The following is a 9117-nucleotide window of genomic DNA, read 5'->3' on the forward strand; positions in this document are numbered from 1 at the left end:
TTGGAGGTCAAGATGGACTACATAGAGATCTTGTGGGCAGCCTGGGCTACATAGCTGGATCCAGTTTTGTTGTGGGAATCCCATCCATTCAGCCAATGGTATTGGGGTAACAAGCCCTAGGGTGTGATCTTGTCTGTATGTGACCACATAAGAAGAGTCGTGCTCTCTCTCTTGGGTGGTTGGAGCAGAAGCAAGAGGAGCATGGCTTGCGGTTGTTTCTTATTACCCTTGGGCAGAATGGCAGGACAAGGACAGCTGAATTACCAGCGGCGTCTACTTTGTTCTGTTTCGTGAGTGTACCTTATTTGATTACTTTCCCTAACAAATTTTACCTGGTCCATTGTAAGTGTCCCACTTCCTAGCACCCAACGTGGGGCATGAACCCATGACCCTGAGATTAGGAGAAAAGCTATGGATACCATGAAAATTAATAAAGATTAGATTTGAACAGGAGAGTCTTCTTAATAACCAGAAGTGATAGTTCATTTACCAGTGTGACAATTCTACAATTTGAAAGGAAAACTCACCAAATAAGGGTTGGGGCAGGATTCTGTTTTTGTCTTTACAGGATAATAGAAATGCCCATTTTTAAGAAGTTGAACCAGGGAGCTCCAAGTTCAGTTTTACCTGGTCCGTTGCATCAGTGTCTCACTTCACAGTCTCAAGGAGGGGAGTGGTTCATTTCCTACTCCTGTCTTTTGTTGTTTGAGACAGTAGTTCAGGCTGGCCTCAAACTCACAATGTAGGCTGGCCTTGAACTCCTCTTCCTTTTGCCTCCATATACCAAGTGCTGGGATTACAGATACGCAATCTAATCTTCATGCTCACGGCCTTTAACTCCACTCTTATTTCTGTTTTTTAACAGAGTACAGATTATAGGCTCAGAGTTTTTGCTGGACAATAATACAGGCTTTAAATACTTCATGATTTTGAGACAGTTTACCCTTGCTATGTATGGCAGATGATACCAGTGCTGTGAGTGAGATGGCTTGGGAGTCCTTTTGCCCTACTGGAATAGAAGTCACCTGTCTCTGGCTAGAGAGCTACCCTGGGTGTTATAGTCCCAGTGTGGTTCTTGGTCAGAAACTGCCTTGGCTCCTGGAGGATGTGAGGGGTTAGTCTGGTGAACCTCATCTGCATGAGTCCTAGCCTGTTCCCATACCCGCCTGTGCTCCTCAGGAAGTAAATTATTAGAAAGTATCATGTATATATTATGAAAGGTGAGACTATAAGATTGAGTTATATATTGAAACTGCTTAATAAAGGAAGCAGAATTAGAAGTATAAGAACCCAGCTTAGTTTCTATCTGAGAGAGTTTTGTGAGAGAGAATGGAACATGAACCTTTTTTTTTTTTTTTTTTTGGAACATGAACCTTAATCAGTCCATCCACACCAGCCACCTCTCTCAAAGGAAGAATAGTGGATGGGTTTGGATGGCTGGAATCAGGCACTTTAGCAGTTTGGGAACGAGTAGGAGGAGGAGTGAAAGTTGGAGGCAGGGCAGGGCCTTTGGAAATGGCCGTTGCTAAGGAAGAAACAGCTGTTGCTGAGGAAGAATCGGCTTTAGAGAAAGAAGAATCCAGAAGAGGAGCTGAAGGAACAGTCGCCCTAGGAGTAGGGGTGGGAGCCGGAGGTCAGATAGGTGGAGGTTCGTTAGCAGGATCTAGAGTCAGAGATTCCAGAGTCAGAGAATCCTCCAGTTTAGGCATAGCTAGGAGCATATGAGCAGGAGAGAAGGAATCCAGAAGAGATGGTTTAGCACTGAGAAAGAAGAAAGCTATGATATAGGATAACTCTTTCCATTTGCCTGTTCGCTGGCAGAAATTAGGTAACTCCCGTAAAATATCGGGATCTAAGGAGCTGCTCGGCGGCCATTTTTTGTTATTTTATAAAGCGTATTTGGGCCATCTCTTAGTACAGAGATGGATAAGCTTAGGAATCTGTAAGTAAGGCATTAAGGTGAGAAGTTTTAAAGCTTCAAGAAGATAGCCTAAGGGAGAAGTAGGACTGATAGAGTTGGAAGCCTTATTTCCCATGTCTGTAGCAGAGACAGAAAAATAAAAAAATGAAAAACAAACGTGATCCGGAGCCAAGGCCCCAGGCATCCCTAAGGCCAAGGATGGATCCTTACCGGGCACAGGCTGCTAGATGGCCTGTCAGCCGAAAAGCAGGGCCCCACCCCCACCCCCCGCTGTGTGAAGCAAGGATTCCCTGGGAATCCAGAACAGTGTCTACCGCTTCATCAAGCCAGAAAAATGTGCTGCTCTCACATAGCCCCAGGACGCACCCAACGGCCGTGGTCCAACCGCGAGGAATATCTCAAGCTGCGGACGTGGGAGATGGCTAGAAATTTAGGCCTGCCATAGGGGCCGACCATAGCCAGTAAAGACCATGGTCGGGGGTTCCCCTGTTTCAAGAATACTCAGTGAGACGCCAGACGTTCAACGGTAGTTCTCACAGATTCAGGAAACCGTTTATGCTGGCTGAAAAGTGGGGGACTCACCAATCGGAGCAACGGTGTTGAATGGAAATTTGTGCAGCCAGGCAAATGGACAGTGGTCTGTCACGTATGGAGCAGAGTCCCCGGTTTATGGGTTTCCAGGTGCAGAACGCCCAGAAGTGCCTGTTTCGTCATGGCACCAGATGTTAGTTATTTGCGGTGCTCTTACCCTGCGAGGAAATGTCACGAAACATGACAGAATCCACTAACAAGAGTTTTATTAAGATAAGAGAGAGAGACAGATGTGCTCAGGCCTGCGGGAAAGACACGTGCATAAAGAGAAAAGCTGGGAATATGGCACCGGCTTATAAAGGCTGGGCCGCGTCTGCATACACAGGCCCATGTGGCTACTCCATGCATGTGCGTAGATCAGATGGTTGCGCTACATGCTTTATGCAATCACGCAAAGCCATGGGGTCCTGGTCACGCGAGACGTTTTGACCTGGAAATGGCTATTTTGACCCGGAAATGGCTAGGCAGAAGTGTCTAGGTCCTCTGGACATTTGCAACCATGGGAGCATATTGTGAATCTCTATCACCCACCACTCAGGAGGCAGAGCCAGGTGGATCTCTGTGAGTTCGAGGCCAGCCTTATCTACAGAGTGAGATCCAGGACAGGCTCCAAAACTACACAGAGAAACCCTGTCTCGAGAAACCAAAAAACAAAAACAAACAAACAAAAAAAAACCACCCAAAAACCAAAAACTCCACCATGACCAAAAGTAAACTGGGGAGGAAAAAATTTAGTTTATTTTATAGTTATTGAGCAAGACCTCAAGGCAGGAGCCTGAAGGCAGAAACTGAAGCAGAGACCATGGATGAACACTCCCCACTGGCTTGTTCTCCATGGCTTGCTCAGCCTGCTTTCTTATACAACATAGGGACCACCTGCTCGGGCCCTCCCACATCAATCATTAATCAAGAAAATGCCCTATAAGCCAACCTGATGGAGGCATTTTCTCAATTGAGGTCCCATCTTCCAGAGTGATTCAAGCTTGTGTCAGGTTGACAGTAATCTATCGAGCACAGCCCCACACCTAGAAGTTGTTTCTTGACTTCTTGGTAAGCAGAGCTCTCCTGACACCGAGAAACCCATTGGGCAGTTGGAGTTTGAGGACAGAGAGCACACCTGTTTGGCAGTAGCCAGTGGGGGTGTCCTCTGCCTTCAGAATTAGAGCAGAGCGGGTTATCCTGGCGACTGTCACTGTGCAGTGGCCATGGGGACAAAGTTACAGCTGCTGTTTCAGGAGGGAGTTCAGTTGTCTCATCTGCCCAGGTTCTTCACCTACAGAGAGCATTCTTCAACACCTGCTTATAAGGATACAATTTGCTTCAAAGACTCCATTCTTGACCGAGATACAAAGTACCGGAGGCCTAAAGATTCACAGTGAAGAACGGTGTGCAGCTGGCAGTGTGCAGGAAGTGCTCCCCTCCTTGCATCTCTCCCCCGCGCCATGTTTGTGGTTACCCACAAAAAAAGAACCAAATTTCAATTTGCATTTATTTATTTTTACATAAAAAGGTTTTATTTTGCACGGAAACAGGAATTTAATCAAAAAAGCCAAATCCTGTGCCACCATCTGACTCCTCAGACTCCTCCTTCAGTCTTTCTTCCTCGCTGTAGGTGGGGAGGGAGGGAGTAGGGGGTGGGACCCAGCCTCTGGAGCTGCAGAGCCAAGGGCAGCAGAAACAGCCACAGCCCCACCAGCAGGCACACTGGCGAGCTTGCCAACACCCTGGGTGACGACCTCTTCGGTGTTTTTTCCGCTCGGTTCGCTAATGACCTTGCTGCTGGTCATCATCTGCCTTGATATCCAAGCTGTCTAGGATCTTCTTGATGGCTTTGGCCCTGGGAGAGAAGTTGCCCCAAGGGCAGCCAGCAGGCAAGAGGCCATGTATCACATGTCTGTCAGCTGGAGCTGACAGGTCTCACAACCTCTGCGGGGTAGGGCAGCAGGAAGAAAAAAAAAGCTAAATGTTTTAATGTTGTTCATGTAATATCTAAGAATTCATTGACAAATCTAAAGTCATGAGGATTTATTTTTGCGGTTTTTTTTTTCTAAGAGTTTTATGATTTTAGCTCATATTTAGATTGCCTGTCTGCCTGCCTGCCTGTCTGTTTGTGGAGACAAAATTTCAGTCTTTCTCAGGCTGGCTTCAAACTCCAGACCTCAAGTTATTCTCCTGCCCCAGCCTTGTGAGTAGCTAGCTGAGACTAAGGCACTTACCACCACAACCAGCTTGTATCCATTTTAAGTTAGTTTTTCTGTAAGGTGTGTAGCAAGGGTTCAACTTCATTCTTTTTTTCTTGTCTTTTCTTTCTTTCTTTTTTTTTTTTAAGATTTATTTATTTATTATATATACAATGTTCTGCCTGCATGTATGACTGCAGGCCAGAAGAGGGCACCAGATCTAATTACGGATGGTTGTGAGCCACCACGTGGGTGCTGGGAATTGAACTCAGGACCTCTGGAAGAGCATTCAGTACCCTTAACCACTGAGCCATCTCTCTAGCCCCTCAACTTCATTCTTTTGCATATGGAACTTGGCTATCTCTGTGCCATTTGTTGAGAAAATGATTCTTTCCTTCACTGAACAGGCTTGGCACTCTTTATGCTATCCAAGGCCTCTTGCAATTCATATGATTTGAGGATTGGCTTTTCCACTCATAAAGATTGTTAGAGCTTGATGGGGACTGTGTTGACTCTATAGAGGACTCTGGGTAGCATTGACATCTTAGCTTTGTTGAATTTCTTTCTTTCTTTTCTTTTTTTTTTTTTTTTTCAAGACAGGATTTCTCTGTATATAATTCTCTGCTGTAGGTATAGCAGGATTTCTCTTGGCTGCCCTGGAACTTGTAGACCAGGCTAGCCTCGAACTCACTGAGATCCAGCTGCCTCTGCCCTCCCCCAAGTGCAGGGATTAAAGGCATGTGCCAACACCGCCTGGCAAGCACTGTTGAATTTTCCAGTCTGTGAAGTCAGGCTATTTTTCCATCTCCCTTTATTTAGGACTTAATTTTTTTCAGCAATGTTTTATAGTTTTTATTTTACAAGTCTTTTACTTCCTTTGTTAAATTTATTCCTAACAGAGCTGAGATATGATTCTGTGATAGAATGCACTAAGTGGGTTCAGTCACCACCACAGCAAACTTTAGAGTGTCATCCATTCCCTGCCCCCTTTCTTGAGGCAGGGTCTCACTGTGTAGCCCTGGGTGGACTGGAATTCACTATGTAAAACAGGCAGGTCTTGTTCTCACGGAGATCCACCAACCTCTGCCTCACTCTGCCTCCCAAGGGCTAGAATTAAAGACCTGTGCCCCCAGACCCAGATTTTTAAAAGCCCTTCCCCCAAGATGTTTTATTCTTTTCAATGCACTTACAAGTGGAAGTTTTCATTTTCCTTTTGGATTGATCATTACTAGTGTACTGATTTGGGGGTATAAACGTGTGCCTCAAAACTGAGTTTATTAGTTTTAGCAGGTGTTTGTTTGTTTCAGTTTTTGAATTTTCTGTATATAGGATCATACCATCTGTGGATAGAAACAATTTTCCTTTTTTCTTTTCCAGTTTGGATATCTCGTATTCTTGCCTCTTACCTAATTCTGACTAGAGGATCCATACACTACTGAGCAGTAATGGTGAAGTGGGCATGCTTGCCTTCTTCCTAATTATAGGAGAAAGGCTTTCAGTCTTTCCCCTGGAATTCACTGCTTTTGGTGGGATTTTCATGGATGTCTTTTAACATGTTAAGAAAACTTCTGGGTGCCAGGCATGAAGCAGGATAAGAAGACAGGAAAAACAGAGGGTACACATCCCCTCACCCAGAGTCTAGTTTGGGTTTCCTTCCAGCCAAGAGTCAAGAAACTCCAACACAGCTGATAAAACAAAAACTGCCTACAGAAAAAGTGCCTTTTCCCCACCCCAGATACCTCAAACAAGAATGTTAAAAACAACAAACTAAGGGCTAGAGAGAAAGCTCAGAAGTTAGGAGCACCTAAATGCTCTCGCAGAGAGAAATCAGGTTCCATTCCCAGCATGGTTGTGAGCTAGAGATGGTTGTGAGCCTGTGATAACAGGCTCACAACCATCTCTAGCTCAGCGGACGCCACTCCCTCTGCTGGTCTCCACATGCACCACATTCACAGAAATCAAGTTCCATTCCCAGCGTCTATCCATAACATGTCTGTCATAACAGGCTCGAAACCATCTGTAACTCCAGCAGACGCCACTGCCTCTGCTGGTCTCCACATGCACCACATTCACCTAGTACACAAAAGGACAAGCAGGTAAACATATCTACACATAAATAATGACACATCCATAAAGTCTCACCAACAGGACTGCCCACATATGAGCTGAACAAGGACACCACCAATGGACAAGCCAAAGTGATGGAGAAAAGCCCATGAGACCTCAACTCTACACAGAGAGGCAACTGAGGAATGCTGGGAGCAGGAGCAGAAATAGTTTTCGCTCAGGGAAGAGCACACCTATTGGTTACCCAATACCAAATGGTCAGCCCTAAAATCCCATACACAAATGACACTGTATAGGCTGAGCAGTTGTATTTTTTTCTTCTGTTTTTTTTTTATGTTTTATAAAATCTTTATTGACAAGTAATTCACATAGTATACAATTTGCCTCTTTGCACAATTTGAAAGACTTTAGTCCAGCATCCTCATAGGCCCATGACACCATCACCACTTTCTATTTTAGAACATTGCTGTCTTCAATTTCATACACACATATAATGTATGGTGATTACATTCCATCTTATTTTTTTTAAGTGAACATAATATTTGCAATTGTTCAGACCAGCCAGGGCTACATAATCAGACCCTGGCTCCAACAAACAACAGCAAAAGAACCCATGTTGTTGGTGTGTACTGATTTTCATGTGTGTCTCTAAAGGTCATATTTAAATCAAAAGTGTGTGCTACCCCTTATTGCTACTTAAAATATTTGCTGACTTGGCTTTACTCTGCCCTGTTCTGACATCCTCTTCTGTGATATAGTCTAGAATCTGGCTTTACCTACTAATCTTTTCCAAACAATTCCACCAACTGGGGATCAAGTACTCAAATCTATGAGCCTATGAGGACCATGCTCATTTAAACTGCCACAGAAGCCCAGTAAAAGGTTCTTGAGCAGTATCACCTAGGGTCCCCTGCTTCTGTTGAATCTAGAATTCGATTTCAATTCTTGGACACTGGTCACTGGTGGGTCAAAACAGACGTCCCTAAGTGGGGACTGCCTCAGGCTGCTGGTGCAAGTGCTAAGCCATCTCTCTGCCACTGCTGAAAGGCATGATGGTATGTATAGGCTTGCAGTCCTAGTATTGGAAGATTGAGTCAGGAGGATTGTGAATTTGAGGCTAGACTAGGCTACAGGTCACAGACCAATCTGTGTTACATAAGACCCTATCTCTGTTTCTCTGTGTAACATCTATAGCTGTGTTGGAACTTGCCTGGTTGACCAGGCTGACCTCGAAGTCACAGAGACCCGCCTGCCTCTGTCTCCTGAGTGCTGGGATTAAAGGCATGAGCCACCATGCCTGGCTATAGGAAAACTTCAATAGGACTTTTTCAGTTCTGAGTTCTGTAGATGTACAGTCTTATTAAATAAGAAACACAGAGCCAAATGCAGAGTTAAAAGCCCAAGAGGTCAGAGCAGTAGCTAAGCGCTGATACTAAAAACCCTTTCTTACCCTTCGCTGCTGCTGCTGTCCTTCCCCTCAGAAAGAGGCCTACTTCCTGTGTGTCTGTCTTTTTATGGACTTTCTGTTCTGCCTTCTCAATGGTTGCAAACCCAACCACATGACCTCCTTGTCACTGCCTGTTTATACAGACCTCTAGGTCTCTATGATTGGTATTGAGATTAAAGGCGTGTGTCTCCATGCTGGCTGTATCCTTGAACACACAGAAATCTGCCTGTCATGTGATCAGGATTAAAGGCGTGCGCCACCACTGCCTGGCTTCTGCTATGGCTTGCTATTAGCTCTGACCCCCAGGCAACTTTATTTATTAACATACAAATAAAATCACATTTCAGTACAAATGAAATATCACTATAGAGTTCTTCTTCCCAAATGACTCTGGCTTGTATCAAGTTGACAAAATACTAACCATGACACTGAGCAAGCCAGGGAGAGCAAGCCAGTAAGCAACATTCCTCCATGGTTTCTGCTTCAGTTCCTGACTCCAGGTTTCTGCCTTGGCTTTTCTTCATGATAGACTATAAATATTAAGCTGAAATAAATCCTTTACTCCCTGAGTTGCTTTTGGTCATGCTCTTTATCATAGCAATAGAAAGACAAACTAGAGTGGTGTGCGTGTCTATGTGTGGGTATGTATACATAGTGCCGTACCTGCAGAGGCCAGAGATATCAGATCCTCCTGGAGCTTGAGTTAGAAGCAATTATGAGCTACTGAATGTGGCTCCTGAAAACTGAACTCAGGTCCTCTGTAAGAGCAGAAGCGCTCTTAGTCACTGAGCCGGCTCTCCAGTCCCAATCTTATTTTGTTTTTGAGTATTATTTTAATACTTCAGCTAGTTACCTTTACATCACTGAGACCAAATATTTGAAAACATTTTCTTTTTTCGAGACAAGGTTTC

General features: G+C 44.6%; 1 pseudogene; it reads right to left on the reverse strand.

Moving 5' to 3' along the window:
- Window positions 1-4048: 4048 nt before the first annotated feature.
- LOC131921175 (large ribosomal subunit protein P2-like) lies at window positions 4049-4404 on the reverse strand (annotated as a pseudogene).
- Between the last annotated feature and the right edge of the window lie 4713 nt (window positions 4405-9117).

This window comes from Peromyscus eremicus, chromosome 10, assembly GCF_949786415.1.
Source record: "Peromyscus eremicus chromosome 10, PerEre_H2_v1, whole genome shotgun sequence".
Lineage (NCBI taxonomy): Eukaryota > Metazoa > Chordata > Mammalia > Rodentia > Cricetidae > Peromyscus > Peromyscus eremicus.